At 33.2% G+C, this 20,624-nt stretch overlaps 1 protein-coding gene and 2 long non-coding RNA genes across 6 annotated transcripts in view; 2 read left to right on the top strand and 1 right to left on the bottom strand.

Annotated features, from left to right (window-relative positions):
• LOC147837427 (uncharacterized) overlaps nucleotides 1–10,466 on the bottom strand; it is a 76,953-nt gene extending 66,487 nt beyond the window's left edge. For both annotated transcript variants that reach the window (XR_015476726.1, XR_015476725.1), the window contains exon 1: nucleotides 10,313–10,466. This is a non-coding gene — a long non-coding RNA (uncharacterized LOC147837427). The remainder of the gene's footprint in view (nucleotides 1–10,312) is intronic.
• The window catches only part of nr3c2 (nuclear receptor subfamily 3, group C, member 2), a 151,189-nt gene that overhangs the window by 6,202 nt on the left and 124,363 nt on the right, over nucleotides 1–20,624 (top strand).
• On the top strand, nucleotides 11,406–19,519 carry LOC147837426 (uncharacterized). Its single transcript, XR_015476727.1, has 3 exons — nucleotides 11,406–15,045; nucleotides 15,585–16,998; nucleotides 17,067–19,519. It is a non-coding gene; the product is annotated as an uncharacterized LOC147837426 (long non-coding RNA).

Here is a 20,624-nt window from a genome sequence, read left to right as displayed (position 1 = left end):
TCACCAGTTAATGAAGTCATAAACGTTTGCTTACCAGACATTAAATTATCTGCTTGCATAATTTCTTTAACGAGCTTGCAAAGTGCAGGAAGCCCTAAACTGCTCTATAAAGCATATCCCATCTGACAGGCAAAACTTTTATAAGAGTCAGATGTTTGCTGAGCTAACTGAGTGATACATCGAACCCCCTTTTCAGAATGTGTTCATTTGATGCTATTCTGAGACAAGGCAATTACAGCTAGCCAAGCTCTAGCAGTATAGCTAATGATTTTCACCCCATCCCAGATGTCCTCCGAAACAGTCAGCCAAGCGCTCATTCAAAATAGCGTCGCCTTACCATGCTAATGATATCTGGAAATATGTAACGCTAAGTTGCCTAATGAGAGAATGTAAACATGTCTGCAGTTTTTTTAGCAGCCTGACTTGCATATTTTTTGGATGTACTGTAGAGCTGTAGTCATAAATTTGACTTCTGCATGTCATTTAAACAGGTCATTTTTTTTTTGAAAGTCTGTTTACTTAAGAGTGCAGATTCAAGCTGAGCTCACCACTGTAGCGCCATCTATTATAGAGTAGTCCCTTATGACTGGCTACTAGGCTGCAGTGAATTATTTAACTTTAAGATTTACATAGCATACTGTCTTAGTGCTATTTAATTGTTAATGCACGTGTAGAGTTTTTAGTTCATATGATGAACTAAAACCTTTTTGCTGCATTTGAATTAAAGGTAATATCTTAATATAACATTTTTTAACCATTGAATTCTAAAAATTAAGATTGTGCAAACAAATAAGAATATGATTATGATGTTTCTTATGGATTTAAATGAATGGTTCAATATAATGTTTTATCTGGTATAGATTTAAGTAGGCATGGGCTGGTATAAGATTCTGACGGTATGATAACCTTGGATAAAAATATCACGGTTTCACGGTATTGTGATCACTGCTCCAGAACATATTCTTTTTAAATGTCTGGGTAAAAAACAAAATCTTTTTCCCCTTTGAACACAATCTATTTTACTTTGAGAAACATTTGAAATATTTTGGGACAGTAAACATGTCAGGTTATGCCTAGATTTATGTAGTATTTCAATACTTGTTTTATCCAGTAAAAGGTCTGGTAAAATTTTCTTCTGATTCCAAATAAAAATATAATTTTTTTCTTCTCATAATATTGCAGAAATATTTTCAGTTGCTTTGATTAACAATTAGTAATATTTTACATACAAAGAGATATTGAAAGTGCTTTTTTTTAAGTCTGTGACTGTGTGAGAGTTTTAAAAGCATTCAGGCCTAAGAAATTGTACCATTTGTAACTTTGACAAATTAAGGATTTATTTGATTGAACTGTTTATAAAACAAAGCTTATGCTGTATTATTTTACATTCTATTTTATATTTGAATACAGTTTGACTCCTCTGAAAAAAAAATGTTTCTTTCATTCGTATCTTTTTCTTTATTGATATTATTGACCCTTGTAGATTGTTACATTGTATGCACTCACTCTCACGCAGGACCACCCTAATTAAGCTAAAATTATCAATTCTTTACAAATAGTTAATCTGGTGAAATTGCATTCATATCACAATTTGTAAATCGCAGAATAAAAAAAAAAAAAAAAAAAAAAAAAAAAAAATAATATATATATATATATATATATATATATATATATATATATATATATATATATATATATATATATATATATATATATATATATATATATATATATATATATATATATATATATATATATATATATATATATATATATATATATATATATATATATATATATATATATATATATATATATATATATATATATATATATATTTTGCAATGTTAGACTTTTCCAATATCGTGCAGCCCTATATATTAGGGTTGCACGATAATAAAAAAATTATTTTGTTTTCCTATGATATATATTGTGATATGTATAAAATTGCAAAGCTTTTTTGGAAAAAAATACAATAATTTAGATTGTCTGTGGTGATCAAGTCTTTTTCTGTGCAGCACATCTGCATAAAACATAATAAATTACAAGCATAAATAAATATGACAAAGTGAAAAATAAAATGCACGCTATGGAGTCTAACAGTTTTCAATCACAGAAATTGAACAATCAAGTATAAAATAACCTGGTCGTCATTGTATAAATAATTTTATACAGTAATATAACAATAATATTTTTTGCTTTTCATCTTTAAAAAATAAAATAATCCTGCGGTGTGTGTAATGCTGATTAATGCTGACAAATTGCGATATCAAACTAAAACGATATATTGTTCAGCTTATATATAAAGTTGAAATCAGAATTATTAGCCCCCTTTGAACTTTTTTTCTTTTTTAAAGATTCCCTAAACAATGTTTAACAGCAAGGGAATTTTCACAGTATGTCTGATAATATTTTTTATTCTGAAGAAAGTCTTATTTGTTTTATTTCGGCTAGATTAAAAGCAGTTTTAAATTTTTCAAAAAAGATTTTAGAGACAAAAATATTATCTCTTTTAAGCAAATTTTTTGATAGTCTACAGAACAAACCGTTGTTATACAATAACTATCCCAAATACCCTAACCTGCCTAGTAAACCTAATTAACCTAGTTAAGCCTTTTAATGTCACTTTAAGCTGAATAGAAGTGTTTCGAAAAATATCTAGTCAAATGTTATTTACCGTCATCATGGCAAAGATAAAATAAGTCAGTTATTAGAAATAAGTTATTAAAACTATAATGATTAGAAATGTGTTGAAAAAAATCTTTTCTCTGTTAAGCAGAAATTGGGGAAAAAATTAAATGGGGGCAAATAATTCGGGGGGCTAATAATACTGACTGCAACTGTATATATCACATGAGTAGCAGTGCTATATGGCTGACGTCAGAACAGCAGAATCTTGTCCGTTCACAAATGTCACTTTAAAGGTAGTATTTGAATGATTCTTTAGCGTAATGTCTAATGTGATGACATGTAATTTTTGCTCACATTTTAAGATTATAAGTCCAAACAGCATAAAATGCCATCAGTCTACTGAAATTTCCCAGTATTTCTCTGTTGCAATCAGGATATTATTATACTATAAGTTTCTGTGGTATTAATACAGCAATACAAATTAAAAAAGATAGAGATTGACTTTTAATGTCACTTACTGTACCTGATTTATATGATTTGTTCACCTGTAGTTTGAAACTTACGCTCCCTCTAAGGACTTATTATGTGGTCTCTGTCGCATGTACAGTATATATATATATACATATATATATATATATATATATATATATATATATATATATATATATATATATATATATATATATATATATATACATACATACATACATACATACATACATACATATATATATACATACATACATACATACATACATGTTTACGTTTAAAATTATCAGCTGCCTTTAATTTTGGGAACTTCTAGATCCTTTGATGAATATCAACTGTCACTCAATGTATACTGTCACTTTTGATTAAATGTATGCTCTAAAATGAATTAAAATTAATGAAAACAATTAGTTAATGTCCACAAAGTTTAAAACTATTTTTAAATTGTAATCATGTAAATTTACTGTATTCATTTTCACGTTTACCCCAAAATTGACAACTTTTACACTGAGTACAACAACATTTCGACACCCTCCCTCCTCTCTCAATAGCTCCACGCTGTCACTGAGTTTAAATCAGTAACCACCACACTGAACAAAAACCATGAGTGAGCAACAGAGGCGAGAGGCGCTGATCTAAAACCTCCCGTTTCCATTTGCAACTGAAAGGTTAATACTCAGGTTCAAAGGGGATGTCAGTCACGTTAGAGCAAAAAGCACTACAAATACAGATAACAAGGCACGAAAGTTACAATGATGCAGCAGTTTATTTTGAAGGCAACATATATAGTGGGAGTCGCATCGCTGCTGACAGGATCAAAGTCACCCTCATCCTAATGAGATCCAGCTTAGCCAGAATGTCAGAGTAGATGACAGTCAGAGGTGGGATGGCTTTCTGCCATGTCGGCCCCAGCTGGCCCTTAACATCATACATTACGCCTGGTCAGTCAATATCTCGGTGTGTTTCCTCTCTTTCTTTCTTTCTGTTGTACTTGTATTTTCTTTTTCTGGCTTTCCGTTTCATGTCGCCTACTTCATAAGCCATTAGGTTCATCACAGGAGCCCTAGCGCAGATCTTTGATGCACACATTAACTATGAGCCATTATTAAATCAATTACATGTAGGATCATTCTAAAAAAAGTCAACCAGAAAGGCTGAGAGAGAAGCATATGAGAAAAATGAGATGGAAAGATAAGCGGGGATGGGGGGAGAGCGAATGTTTGCTGCCTTCAAGCTGTGCGTGGTAGTGTAAGGGAAATTCTTCTTGCTTTTGTTTTATTTTTTTTCTCTCCAACACTGTAAAAAAAAGTACTGCAAAAGTGGAAACCTGCAGTGATATGTTCATATGTGACTTTCTAAACAACTCTAGATTCAATTGTTGATAGTAAAAATACTGCAAGACTGTGAGATTTTTGGAAATCAAACAGAGATGGCTGAATTGTTGAAGTTAACACTGTGGTTGAGCCTGGAAGTAGAAATAATTTTAGTGACAAGTGAAAGATATTTACCTTTACATTTAGTCATTTAGCAATTCAGGAGGTATTCAGTGATTCTACAAGAAGAGGCAATACATAGAAAAGTGCTAGTTATTCAAAGTAACTTGTTTGTGCTCATAGTATAAGAGTTTTGTTTTTCTTTTTTTTAAAGAGAGAGAGAGAGAGAGAGAGAGAGAGAGAAAAAGTTAACACTGAAAGAAAAAAAAAAGTTTTTCATTTGTTAATTAAACCGTTAACTTAACTCAAACTGTTTGAAAAAACAGATTGTGCCATACCAAATGGTTTAAGGTGCTGTAAACTCATATAAATTTATATATATATAAATATATTATATATTGAGTCATATACACATGTATATTTTTGTGTTTATATCGTCAAACATTTAGAGTATTAGTAATTAAAACATTTTAAGTTCAGTTATCAAATCGGTAAAAGTTCAGTTAATTGAATGAAATAAGTCCAAACAACTATATACCTACTCTAAAGGTTTGGTATTACTTTTAGCATAGAGTTAAGTTTAAGTCCTCAAAATATCTAAACTAACCATATGATTTTGTTTACTCATATTGCTAGTTTTGTGGTGAACAATTGTGCATGTCATTAAGAAAAAAAAACAGATGTTTGTCCTTTAATCTTTAATTGAAATCTGTAAAACACTTTATGTTTTGTTTTTTTAAATAAATTATTAGGTTACGTATATCTTAGCAAACGGGTGTGGCTTACATGTGTAATCATGTTGCTCTAACTGTCCGTTTTGACAACAAACAGAAATAGTGAGGAGGACGAGTAGGGGTCTTGTTAGGTTGAAATAACTCTCCCCAAACACTTTTCCAGATCTTTCTGAATGAGATGCCTTTACTACATCCATTTAGCTTGCAGTGGAAAAACAAGCCACACCCACTATTTTGTCATTTAATATTCCATTTCTGTGCGTTACAATACAAAAAAAAAAAAAAAAAAAAGGTCACAGCTTTGGGTTCATGAGGATTTTTAACACAAAAATATTATTCATTATAAATAAAATTATTCATTCATAACTCATTCTGTTTGAGATTTCATAACTATTTTTCATTAAGTCAAAGTGACTCTTAAAAAATGTAAGTTGAACTAACTTATTTCATTTAGTGTCTTTCACTGTTTTACAGTGTAATATTGTAAAAGAAATTCTTGTTGTTTTTGATTTATTTATTTTTCCTCTGCGACACTGTAAAGTACTGCAAAACAGCTCTAGATTGAATTATTGATAGTGAAAACACTGCAAGACTGAGATTTTTGAAAATCAAACAAACGGCTGAATTGTTAAAGTTAACACTGTGGTTGTGCCTGGTAAATAGTAGAATGTGTTTTAATAAATTGACGATTGACACTCTTTTGTGTTTTTGAGTAGTATTACTCTTAAGAAAATTCTTCTCATTTCTATTTTTCTCCAACCCTGTAAAAAAAAAAGTTCTGCAAGATGATAACCTGCAGTGTTATTTTCATTGCAACATTCTAAACAGCTCTAGATTAAATGCTTGATATTGAAAATGGAACAAAATTCTTTGTTAGTTTGCTTCTTTAATTGAACAATATTAATGTACAGCACATTATTCTTGTCTTAGTTTTAATCTTTAGTTTATTTCCGTCCGACACAGTAAAAAAAAAAGTGATGCAAAAATTACAACATGCAGTGATAAATTGTTCATTGTTGAATATGAAAATGCAGCAATTTATTTATTTTTTTTTAAACAGCACTATGGCTGTGCCTGGTAAATAGTACAATAACAAATTGTCAATTGAAGGAATAAAGCTTTTATTTCTGTTTGTTCGACTTATATCAGTGTAAGGGAAATTCTTCTTGCTTTTGTTTTAGTTTTTTTTCCAACACTAAAAAAGGTGCCGCAAAATCAGCATAGATTGAATGACTGATAATGAAAATGTAGCTGAAACTGCGACATCTCTTGTAAATTGTTCATTTAAATGTTACAATCATGAAACGTTTTATGCATGGCAAATATCAGCCTGCATTTTATTAAATCGATGAGTGAAAGAATAAGCCTTTTGTTGTTTGAATACAGTAGGATTGACAGCGAGTATTAACAGAGACGAATGGAAATCCCCTTTAACCAAAATTATGCAACTGAGTGATGCAGCGTAGCGCAGGGCAGCAGGTCGCACCACTAGCTATGGCATTTTCCATTTTCAGTGAATTTCAAACTAGATTTAGACCGAGCAGCAGATCAAATTGAGAAAGAGCCTTTTGCACAGGACATATTCATGAACAGATTTATATAGGTCAGAAATTAAACGTCCCATTTTTATGTCCACATTAAATTATATATATATATACAATTTTAGATGCACAGAAAGATTATTTCAAGAGTTCACACTTAGCTGATGATTGGTTATAAAGTGTGTTTGGCATGCTGTCTCAGGAGAGAGCCCTAAACTTTTGGTTAAGAGCTTGACTATAGTTCAATTTGGATTGGTCGATTAACCTATGGCACATGTATTTTGGTTTGTTGGAGGAACCCGGAGAACCCGGAAGAAACCCACGCAAGCATGGGGTGAACATGAAAACTCCACACAAAACCATTGACTGACCTATTATGGACTTGAACCGGTGACACTTGCTGTGAGGCAACACTGTTAGGTGCTGGGCTGCCATGCTACCCTATTATCATTGGCCGTTCATTTTGCTGTGGCGACTTCTTAAATAGAGAATTAGAAAATACCAAGGGTGTAGATTCGCTCTAGCCATTGGTGGGGACATACCTCCCAATAGTGCATGCACTGAACAGCATAAATTCTGTTTCGCGCTTTTAAAAAACATGAATGAATGATTTAACAATATAAAAGTAACACTTAATAATACAAATAACAACCATGCCCCATGCAGCAAAAATTTATTTACATGATTTTACTGCATTCAGACTTTGAGGAGAAATGAATGTAGAGAAATTTAGAGAGGTGTGTGCTGCAATTTAACTTTTCATAATCATGGAGCCCAAAATCGAAACTGAATTGTGATTAATCGCACAGCCTTGGTTAACAGTATTATGGTTAACTCGTTGCAGACTTGACGTGGTGCACATGTAGGTTAAGAGTTGACGGAACATTATTTTGAAGTCAAATTATTGGTAGGGACATTTCATTAATTGGTGGATATTAATAGGGACATGTCCCCTCCATCCATGCCAATTGTATACCCTTGGAAAATACACAATATTATTCCAAGTATGCACAAAAACTTATTTGTTTTGATTAGAGCAGGGGTGCCAAAACTTGGTCTTAGAGGGCCAGTGTCCTGCAAAGTTTAGGTTCATCCCCAGTCAGACACACCTGGGAGAGCCTATCAAGCTCTTACTAGACTTTCTAGAAATATGCGTGCAGGTGTGTTGAGGCAAGTTGGAGCTAAAAGTTGCAGGACACCAACCCTTCAGGACCGAATTTGGGCAGCCCTGATTTTGAGCTGTGTTTCTCAACCATGTTCCTGGAGGACCACCAACACTGCATGTTTTGGATGTCTCCTTTGTCTGTCACACCCATTACAAGTCTTTCAGTCTCAGCTTATGAGCTGATGATCTGAATCAGGTGTGTTTGGTTAAAGAACCATGTGCAGAGGTAGTGGTCCTCCAGGAACGTGGTTGAGAAACATTGATTTAGAGTATAACTTTTCAATTTCAGTACATGTAAATTCCAAGTCACCCTGCACAAGCTGCTAAACCAATGCAGACAATCGCCATATTACAGTTTGTCACTTCTAAGACATTCCATATCCTGACTCTGATTAAACACATTTAAAGCAAGTGCCAACCACATCAACAGATTAGATGCAACCTGATAAAGAGATGCAATTTGTTGGCATCCGCCACTACAGTGTGAACTGTTCCCTAGAATGTATGTTTTAAAATATTCAGAAAAAAAGGTATAAAAAACAGTTTATATAGCAGAATTCCATACGGCTGGACTGGAGTTTGTCAGAGCAGCGGTACAGAGAGGCCTTTGCTCTGGACTTGGGCCAACTCTCAATGTTCCTCCAGCAGATGAAAGGGCACATCCTTGTGAGAGCACTAATGAGCTCTTAATTGTATGTTCTTCTGCAAAATTAATGGTCGGCGTAGATTTGATAAATTCGGATGTGGCTGGATACTAATATACCAATTAAATCCCAATCTCACAAAAGCTGCCCCTCTGCATGATGGGCTGCAAACAGGGGCAGCATCTCTGTTTATCCAAGACAGGAAGCAGAACTAGAAATAAGTGGGAAATGGAAGTGGGAGAAGTATGGGGAGTATGGACCTACAAAAACAAATGTATTATACTGCTCATTCAAGAGTTTTAAATAACATGTCTGTGGATGTAAAATCTTTTTTAATTAATTTTTAATTAATCGTTTTAATTGGGAACATTAACATTTATACAATCTTACAATTCCACAAACTGTTCTTTATACAGTCTTTAAAATCAAGGCTCTTTATTGCCATTAATGATAATTTCAGTCAAAAAAAAAAAAATTATATTGCAGAAAGGATCCTTAGATTAGGGCTGCATGATACTGGAAAAATATGCGACATGCAATATTGTTGTTAATTATTGCCATAGCAATATTTCTTAAGATATTATGATAAATTTCCCCAGTATAAAATACTTGTGACATTTTATTTTATACATTTTACGACATAAAAATGCTAGTTTTTATTATCTGCTTTTAAATTTTTTATTTGTTTCTCATCTCATTTTCTTTTCGGCTTAGTCTCTTTATTAATCAAGGGTTGCCACGACGGAATGAACCGCCAACATATCCAGTATACGTTATTACTCAGCGGACACTGTTCCAGCCAGGAAACACCCATACACTCTTGCATTCACACACACTCATGCACTACGGACAGTTTAGCTTATTCAATTCACCTATAGCGCATGTCTTTGGACTGTGGGGGAAACTGGTTTAACCCAGAGGAAACCCCACGCCAACATGGGGAGAACATGCAAACTCCACACAGTAATGCCATTCATTAATGCAATTCTTGCTGTGAGGCATCAGCGATACCCACTGTGCCACCGTGTCGCCCATTTATTTATTTAATAATATAAAAAAAACAACAGAAAATACATCTTTTCAGATCTAATTTATGGTGTCAAGGTTCAAAAATTTAATCATTAAAACACTATAAATAAATGAAAACCTCAGCAGATTATTTTGAATGTGATTGGCTCTTGTCATTTTCTTCTCTCGTCTTAACTCCTGCTATAAGTTTTTTTTTTCAGCTCTAGGTTTGCCCTTAGGCCAATCCATCTAATACTAGAACAGCAATCACTGAAGAGGTGGTAAGGCCCCATCTGATTGGCCAGATTTAGATAACCAACCAATATATAAAATAAATGTAATTTAACACATCTGCAAGATGTATATTGCTTATACTATTTTCACAATAATGTGATATATTTTGCCGTCTTACCTTAGATCATTAAAACATTCTTCATTCTAAGAAATAAATGATTCTTTTAAGATTTATAGGCTGAATTCTTAGATCTATAGAAAGATTATTTAAGCAAAAACAATGTTTTTATCTATGGCATTGCTGTGGATCCTTTATTGTAAGATGATAAAAGGTCATTATGTGTTTTTGAGAGTACCGGGAAAACACTTCAGCCACCTGTCCACCCCTTATTGAACCTTTTTCCACTTTTATATAATGTAAGAATTTACTCACCTGAGGAACATTTTGTTGTTTTGTTGGAAATTTTGTATGTACAGCATATAAGACACTTGGAAAAGCTGAATCCAATTCCAATAATTGAAACAAAGCAACAAAACCAGTGACAAAGCCAAAGTGGACAGGAGCTAAGCTCAAAAACAGTACAATCAACTTAATTGGTACACAATCAGGAAGTAATCAGGGGGCAAGTGGAAACAGGAACTGAAAAAGGCTACAAACTAAAAGTCCTTTTAGCAAGCTACTGTTACCCTTTTTCTACACTATGATATGTTGCAAGAGTTATCAGAGTAATTATGAGAGTAACTTCTGTTAAAATATATAATGACAAAAGTTGTTTAAGCACAACATAAAGTGAGTTGAACAAAACTTCCCAACCATCAAAAATCAAAAACAAAATATAAATGTATAAAATATTTACTATAAGAAGACGTTTACATTTTGTATGTAAAAATTGTGTTTTTAGACATAAAATACTGAGAAAATGTTTTTATTCATATATCATTTACATACTGTATATACATACTGTATATAGTATAAGATTCTGACGGTATGATAACCTTGGATAAAAATATCATGGTTTCACAGTATTGTGATAACTGCTCCAAAATATATTCTTTTTAAATGTCTGGGTAATTTTTTTCTCCTTTGAACACAATTTATTTTATTTTGAGAAACAGTTATAAAATTTTTTGAGACAAACTTTAGGAACAGTATAGCAGAAAATGTTGGCAGTTTTAAAACCTTGACTTTTTCAAAATACAGTATATCTTGAAAACAGTTATCGTACAATGTCTAACACTAATACATTCCCCTCCAAAATATGTAATAAAACTATTTTACATACAAAAATGTTAATGAACCACAGATGTCACATGCATGTTAATGGAAAATTCAGAGAACCAATACTAAGTTTGAAAAGCTTTCTTAAATTATTCCAAAAATATATATATATACATATATATATATATATATATATATATATATATATATATATATATATATATATATATATATATATATATATATAGAGAGAGAGAGAGAGAGAGAGAGAGAGAGAGAGAGAGAGAGAGAGAGAGAGAGAGAGAGAGAGAGAGAGAGAGAGAGAGAGAGAGAGAGAAAGAGAGACACACACAAATATATCAATGTTTGGATCTGCAGACAGTTTTTTTATTATATACATCAGCTATATTTCAGATTAATAATTAATTCCAAAGTTTGATGTGTTTTAAAATATTTAATACAAACAGGCTGTAAATAATGAATGCTTTTGGCACGCTGCTTCTGTTTTTAATGTACCGTGATATATGATGATGCCGAAAATGAAGAGTTTGTTGTTTAATTACTTGAGCTGATTTCCCTTACAATGCTGTCAACAACAAACTAATAGTCGGGTGTTGAAAATGGTGTTAATTTTCTTTCAGTCTAACACACAGACACACACACACTGCTCACACACGTTTACTTTGCACTCTATTAAAAGTGCAGCTACTGTATGCTTGGGATTCAGAGTCCGTAATGGCTGTCCTCATGTGAACTTCTTCCTCAAACAGCATTTGTTGAAGCAGGGCCAGATTTCTTCAAGGTAGCCGTGGCCTATCTACCCACATTACACCAGTACCAATCCTTCATGCTGATTAAAATCTCTGCTATTCACTAGCATGTGACCAAGCCAAGCCAAGCCAGTCTATAAATAATACAACAAACTCTTTAAAAAAACAAAAAAAAACTATGACAGTAAGATGTAAATCTTCCTTATCTAGCATTCTAAATATAAAAAGCTATATATGTAAGTGTCCATAAATTGTTCAGCAGACATCCAGGAAGACGAACCATACACCGTATAATGCCTTAAGTAACTGTAACGCGTATTAGCATTTCAAAACTGTAATTAACAAGAACATGATCTGAGTTACGAATTGATACACATGATTGTTCCTCATAAGAATTCAGCACAGGGAGAAAGAGAGAGAACAAATGAAATCTCTCAAGCAGAGAGTTGAAAGCGGAGACCCAGACTTCACAAACAATCCAAAGTGTTATTTGAATGCGTTCTTTGATTCATTTGAATCAATAGCGCTGCATAGTCAGGTCATGTGACCTCCTAATACTTCTCACGGAGAGTCACGGCGCTGCTGTTTTCTGCTGTTAGCTGTGCATGACTGCACAAACAAAAGAGTAACTTGATCATTCACGTCAAATCGTCGGTTGCTGGAGTGTTATGGAAAAGCTTTAATGATGTCAAAAGTGGTTCGTGTTTATGGATGAAACCAGGTGAATCAGGCATGCAGATTGGATTGATTGGTGGATTTTGGCAGCCATTGATCGAAAACCACTTTGACTTGTTAATTTTTCAGCTTTAGCCAGTGACAAAGTAGGTCAGGCTCAATTAAACAGGTTGAGCAGGATAACTTATATACTTCTAAAATGCCTTTAACATCTAAACACTCACTCAGGCTGACCACACCTTTAGTATGAATCTTTTAAAATGGTCAACACTGTGGCATCAGATGTGACCTAGAAAGCAAACTCGGATCCCCCCACCACCACCGCTTCTCTCTCAACTCATTTGTGGCAAACAAACACAAGCTCCATTGGGATTTGTTGGGTCTTGAGTTGCGCCCATAAAAATGAACGAGCCATTTTGACATGGCCGAGTTGTAAGGAACTGCGACCATAAATAAACGTTGCATGCCCTGGAGACCATTCGTGACACACAGAACCAGCAGGTAAAAAGACACGGGAAGGGTGTCAGGTGGCACTTTATTGAAAAGACACTATATCAAGTATACACATACAGGGCAGGCTCAAATACAAGAGTAAACCTTAACAGGAAGTTCAGCTGCATCAATTACAGGAAAAGGAAAATGTTATGTAGGGTTAAAACAGTAACGTGAAGCTGAATCATATTTTAGCCTGTTTCCTTAAAGTAAAAAGGTCATGTAATTGTAACCTCAAGCATCACTTTATTTTCAGTATTGCTGTTAATGACCCTATTTGACTTCATTCATTCATTTTCTTTTAGGCTTAGTCTCTTTATTAATCAGGGGTCAGCACAGCAGAATAAACCGCCAATTTATTTAGCATATGTTTTACACCGTGGATGCACTTCCAGCTGCAACCCAACACTGGGAAACACCTATACAAACTCATTCACACACATACACTACACATTTAGCTTATTCAGTTTACCTATAGCGCATGTCTTTGGACTGTGGCAGAAACCGGAGCCCATATTTGACTTAGGGTACTTTCTCATCTGTGAATCGATTAATTTGTTCCGAAACTGGGATTAAAATAGTTACAATGTTGCTCTTTGTTCTTGGTGTGGTTCGCTTTCACATGCCAACATTTCTAAACAGACCAAAATATCTAAATCAAGTGAGCTGTCATGCATCCTTTTTTTTTAATTTATGACCATAAGCAATAAGACATTATAAGTGAAAAGCTGAATGGTGACATCCACAGACGTCATCACTAAATATATTGCAGAGTTAAGACTTTCTAATACAAAAGAGTTGGCTTATGCATTACAGGCTTTACATTATATAGAGAAATAACAGATAAGCCAAGACTGCAGTTCAGTCAATTTTCCTAACTGATAAACAGCTCTCGTTATTAGTTCAGCATACTTTCACTTTCGTATTTTACGTGAAACGCACAATTATCGGCAGGATTGACATCCCGCCCTACTCATCATTCTCTCTTCATATAGCCGTATATATGCCTATTACATATCCATAATACACTGTGATACACCTCATTCAGGTGGTCTCGGAGCGATTGTTTTGGTGCAGATCCGAGCGTGATTGCTAGATTCATATATGCCAAATGAACTGTGCTAACTGGGCAAACGAGACAGGTTCCGAAACAAAAGTCTAGGTGTGAAAGCATCCTTATTCTACCTCTTTTATGTCTTAAAGTTGTGACTTTACAATTACAATATTAGTTTTCACAATTACAACTTTAGGTGCTGTTCACATGTGACATTTATAAACGGGTGGAAAATTTAAGGCACGCTGCTTCCTTCATCAATTTCAGTGCACTTCTGAGCTCCTGTGGTGTATGTCGTTGCTAAGCAACCATCAACCAGCAAAGACTATAGAATACACCAGACGAGTCACATAAGTCGCATAGTTTTAAATGTAATATGGTCAATATGGTGAATGAAGCCCCATCAAAGAGCTTAGAATGACCAAGAGGCGGCAGTCAATAGAAAGTTCTATTGCAGCAGCAGCACCCGGCAACAGCCCCATGATACCGCCATTTTGGAGCGAAAGAGATCGGCCGTCCATTGGATCATATTGCTGTCGCGATGGCAAGCAGCAGCTTTATTTTTTATTTATTTATTTAAAAAGTGCATTTCAGCTGAGATACAACCTGAAAGACGACAATACAACACTTACTATCACAATCATCAGCACTTATATTGGTTTATTTTACAGTTTTATAATATGTTGTTGTTCTATTGAAATTTTCGTTCCAAAATGGCCAATGCGGCATCTGTTTCCCAAATCGCAGTATACCGTTCTTATACCGTTCATAGGGTACTTGTAAGTGTTTTTAATGTGTTAAATTAAAGTATTATAAAATTAAATGTAAATGTTTCCTAAAACAAAAAATATATTGTGTTCAGCGGGGTAAACAGTTTTTTTTTTTTTTTACCCAGACATTTATAAATAATATATTTTAGAGCAGTTATCACAATACCGTGATACCGTGGTATTTTTGTCCAAGGTTATCATACCGTCAGAAGGTTATCCCGACCCATGCCTAATGTAAATGCATAACTCATAGTTTAAAAGATTGTGACTTTATTCCTTGTAATGTAACTTTATTGTACCATTTAATTTTATTTTTATTACAATTTTACACAGGTTATTTCACAGCTAAACTCGCAGTACATCGTACAAGTGCAACTATATATATTATATTGCAACTATTTCTTATTTTAAACACTTTCATCTTTATTTTCTGTAAATAAAATATAAATAACTATATTTCATAGTACTGAACTTTCTATGACAATATTTTACACAAGTGCAATCCACTTTTGTTGCATAATAAGAATTTTCACAGGGTCTCTTAGGAAAAGGCGATACTGCAAAATTGCAGTCTTGATAATTATTTTCCATATTGAACGATTCCAATATTTTTGTTATTAGTTGTTAATGCTTTCACATTAAAAAGAGTACCCCAAGAATGACTGAAGCCACAAAAATAATAAATCTTTTAAAGATCGACCATTAAATGGCACAACACATTTTAGAGAGTGGCCGAAAATTCGATACATCTCTAATATGATGAAGAGCCTTTATTTGTTATTGTTACATGCAGAAAAATTGGACCCCTCATACTTAAACATCAGACATTTCAGGGGAGGACAGGTCAGTGTAAGACGTAGTATAAAAAAAATAGGAAATAAGATACACTGGGGAAAAAGGAGGTTACCCCCCCCCCCCCATCCTCAGACTGTCCTTAAACTGGACAATATCAACACACTTTTAGATTCCCATTGTTGCACATTTCTGCTGTGTGATTGGCTCTTAGATCAATGTAGAAAGTACAGAGGTTATCGTTGACAAAATTTATAGCGATTCGATATAATATTTATATCGTAGGGTGACTATGTCTTATTTTAAATGTGTCATGATTGTGACATTTCACACTAACTCTCATACATTTCACTGTTGTAACTTTCTATTTTACAGTTTGATTACTATTTTATAGTAAACTATATCACACAATTATGAAAAATGTTCACATGATGTACTTTATGCACCTCTATACTTTTATTATTCTGACTTCGACTTTAAAGATGATGCTTAAAAGTAAGTTAGATAATATAGTTGAAACAAATCAAAACGGAGAGTGATCAAAGATGAATCACACGCATCTAGTTATAATTGCAAGGATGGTGTATGCCTCTGTATCTCAATAGGGATTTTTGTCTGTGGCAATCATTTGAACACCACCGCCACCTGTATTTTGAACTTCACACTTATGAGTGTACTCAGAGCCTGTAGCTATGTTGTGTTGTTTCTGCACACCTGATACAAAGCTTTGAGGCTGCCCGGGGCCAAGTACGCCAAAAAACCCACATTTCACCACACTGTACTCGGCCAAGCTCACATTCTGTTTACTGCATGCCTTTGTTTCTACTGTCATTAGTAATTTAGGGACAGTCACTCTTTCTCTTATGTGAGATTTGTATTTGCCTAGAGAGAGAGAGAAAGAGAGATGTGTGGCTGTTTGTTTTGTCTTAAGGAAATGAAGTAGCCAGTCTCTTGTGCTTTTGCAAACTGGAATGATCTAGATGTAAATTTCTTGTTTAATGAAAGAAAAGTTGGAGGATTGGTGAACAGCACTGAAAAAGAGAGACCACTGTGTGTGGTCTTGAGGGTATACATTTTTAGCAATAGCCAAAAATGCATTTTATGGGTCAAAATAAGATTTTTTTCTCCTACACTGTTAGACTTTTTCCGCCATTATACAGTTTTAATTTTAAAGCCCAGTAAAATACCACATACATTCTTTACAGTTCACTACTGTAATATGCGCTGCATATTGTTGGTCATTTTAAAACGTTTACACTAACTGTCTGCATTTTAGGAATTTGCTGTATTCTACTGTAATCAAAGTAATCAGGTACTGCTGCTGTAGTTGAAGGCAAATATAAGACAGTTAATGAATAAAATTGGTCACTTGTTTGGAATTTAATCAATTCAGTAGTATATACTAAAAATAAAAGTTTTGCACTGCTAGTTTAAAATGTAAATACATTACAGTAAAAGTACTGTAAATATTTCCATAAAATTAAATGTGGTAAAGAGCATTTTACCTAAAAAAAATATGCCACGGTAAGGATATTTTACTGTAAAATAAAATTTCGGTAGGGACCTGCTACTGTAAAACACATTTACAGATCAGTTACTGTAGAGAAGCAATTGGGGTAACTTGCTGGCAACAGTGCTGCCAGTAAGTTACCACAAAAATACAATAAAATGAGTAACAGTTTATGTCAAATAATTATTAGAATATTAAATAAATTACAGTAAAAGTACCGTAAAAAATTGCCATAAAATTTCAAATAAAATTAAAATATGGTAAAGCGCATTTTACCATAAAAGGAAATTGAGGTAAGGCCATTTTACTGTAAAATAAAATTGAGGTAGGGAACTGCTACTGTAAATAAAATAAAATAAAAAATACTGGTCTGTAAAGAAGCAATTGAGGTAACTTGCTGGTAACTGCTGCCAGTAAGTTACCACAAATATACAAGAAAATGACAAACAGTGTATGTCAAATAATTATTGGAATATTAAATAAATTATAGTAAAGTACTGTAAAATTACAGCCATAAAATTGAATAAAATCAAAATGTGCTAGAGTACATTTTACCATAAAAAGTAATTTGAGGTAAGGATATTTTGCTATAAAATAAAATTGTGGTAGGGCCCTGCTACTGTAAAACACATGTACAGGTAAGTTACTGTAAAAACACAATTGCTGCCAGTATTTCACTCCAAAAAATGCAATAAAATGACCAAATATGTATGCCAAATAATAATTAGAATATCAAATACTGCAAATATCATGTTCCATGAAGATTAAAAAACAGATGTCCTACTGTACATAAATCAAAGCATTGATTAGTAATGTGTAGTTTCTCAGTATTTAGATTTTTTTAATCCACAGATATTTAAATAGTTGTATGTCGGATATATATTGTCATATCCTGTTAAATTATACATCAATGGAAACGTATTTATTCAGGTTTCAGGTTATGTATACAGTATATCTAATTTTCAAATAAATAAAACATACTGTCTGGACTGGTCCAGAGTAACATATTCAGTAAAAATGTATCATGCAGACACAAAACCATTTAGTAATTAAATGTCTGTAAGAAAATAAGGCATCTACTGTACTATTTATAAAAAGAACATCTGAATTGTATGTGCTGTGCAAGTACAATAGATTGTAATGAGGAAATTTTTGCCACCCAAACTGCAGTAATGACCTAGATTCCCTCGTTTGTTCTGTAGAGCTTTAGCAAGGCCAGTTTGGTAATTGTTGGGTCAACTCTTCGTCCGAGTTCATCAGCCTACTTTAAACGACTGGGGGGTAGGGGACAAAAAGTGCTGCTTTTACAGCAATTCGCAGTGTCCAGTCTGCCCATTAACCCTCTTTGTTGATGTCACAAGTCATCTGAATAATGCGTTTTGTATTCCCACAGCTGGCATGTTCTACTCTCTTGCATTTAGTTTTGTGAAGCCATGTTTGGCGAAGCTAGAGTCTTTTGAGAAGGAGATGGAACTCTGTCCAAGTTGTCATTGACATGTTTCACATGCCTTCAGCGCTTCATCCATTCCGAAATTTAAAAAAGCGTGTGCCAGGTTTTAGGAATGCATGTCAGGATGGTTATGAGCACTGACACCATTCTTCCTGACTCTTTGCTAGTACACGTGGATGAATGTTTGAACTGGATCCAAATTTACTGCTCAGTTGAAAGAACACATAGAACACAAAAACAATCATGTCAGTATGAAAGAGTGAAATTGACAATATATATATATATTTTTTTTTTACATGTTAATTGTTCTGTCCTTTAAAACAACAATTAATTGAGCTAAAACAACACAATTCCTGAGATTTTTTTTGGATAACTTAAATTTTTTGTTTATTTTTATGTTCAATCCACTTCAATTTGTAAAAACTAATAAGTCAACTAAATTTCTTCATGTTTTATTTAAACAAATTGTTTGTGTGGAACTCTAAAAATGCATGGTTCCACACAATTCCTTCATGTTGTCCCAATAAAAATCTATTAAGTTAGTTTATTCATTTTTATAAATTTAAGTGGATTGTCTTTTTTCTATTTGTGTTTTTTCAATTGATTTTAGATAAGTATTTTGAACTAGCAGCAAAAGTCATTTTTTGAGTTTGTGTGTGAGAGAGTTTTTCCTTCTGTGGAATAAAGGAAGATCCAGGCCATGTATTTTGTAAAAAAAAAAAAAAAAAGGGGGATAAGTAATGAAAACCACAAAAACAGCATAAAGTAAATTTTAAAAGTAGGCTGTATGAACCATGCACTATATTCCAAGTGTTTGAATTCATATAGCTTTGTGTGAAATTTAGGTTGTTTTTTCACTAACAGTCTTTCACCTTAGCAGAGCTGTAAACACTACACAGTGGTGCAGGAACGAAAAGGAAAGAAAAAAAACACAAAGAATTTAATCAAATGCTGGTTGCTCACTATCCCTTCATTTCGTCTCAACACAAATTAAGTTAACTTAAGTTTCTGGATTGAGCACAAAACAATTAATTTGTCTCAAAAAACTCTCAAGAATTGTGTTTATTCAGCTTACTTTAAAGAAGTTGTTGGAATTAGCAGCAAAGGTTTTTTTTTTGAGTGTGTAATGAGGTTCAGATTAAGAGTACACAGTAAGTTCTGTATTAAACAATAGGGATGCAACGATTATAGATTTTGAGGAATAATTACAGTTTCATGTTCATGATGATTATTATGCTTTCATTCATTTCAAAACACCACAAGTGTAGTAAATTACCTGAAAACTTCTTAAATTTGAAAGTGTTATTTATTGTTGCTCAGTAACTAAATTAATACAGCACAGAAATTTAAAAAATAATTAAAAGTCAATCTCTCTTTGGACTTAGAAATAAGTGAAAGAAAGTTTTTGGCATTTATAATAATTAATCATTTAATCAATAAACAATAATTTTACACTGAAAATAAATGACAGAACAATGAATAAATTCATAAATAAATAAATAAATAAATAAATAAATAAATAAATAAATATTTGTCTAATGTAAATCTAAGCTACATATTACCTTTTTCCCTTTTAAAGAGAATAAATGTAGTCAAAGGCTGTTGAACCTCTGTCTGAAAGGCACTTTTGATCAACTATATTATAAACTTGTTTGGCACATTTCATTTAGTTTTTTTTTAGTTTTTTGTTTTTTTCGTTAGAGAACAAATAGCTTTATTCCGTACAAAGTATAAAGCTGATAGCTTCAGTTCTTGTCATGTGACTCGAGGTGCACTCGCACTACTGTAGGTCTTCCATTGGAAATAACGGACTTGTGCGCACAAAAGACACGATATATGAACAGCCCTAAGTTAATACTCTCAGCCATAGTTAAAGCAGTGCGAGCAAAGCTCGGAACTTTAAACTAGCGCACAGCTGGCATAACTTTGTTTAGTTGCAGCAGTTTTGTTCCATACAGAAATGAGGTGTTGAGAGGCCTTTACGATTAATCAAACACAACGAATTAAGGGGAG

This window comes from Danio rerio, chromosome 1, assembly GCF_052040795.2.
Source record: "Danio rerio strain M-AB ecotype USA chromosome 1, GRCz13ab, whole genome shotgun sequence".
Classification (NCBI taxonomy): Eukaryota; Metazoa; Chordata; class Actinopteri; order Cypriniformes; family Danionidae; genus Danio; species Danio rerio.
Note: the sequence above shows the minus strand (reverse complement) of the source record. Positions and strands in the feature narration are given on the sequence as shown.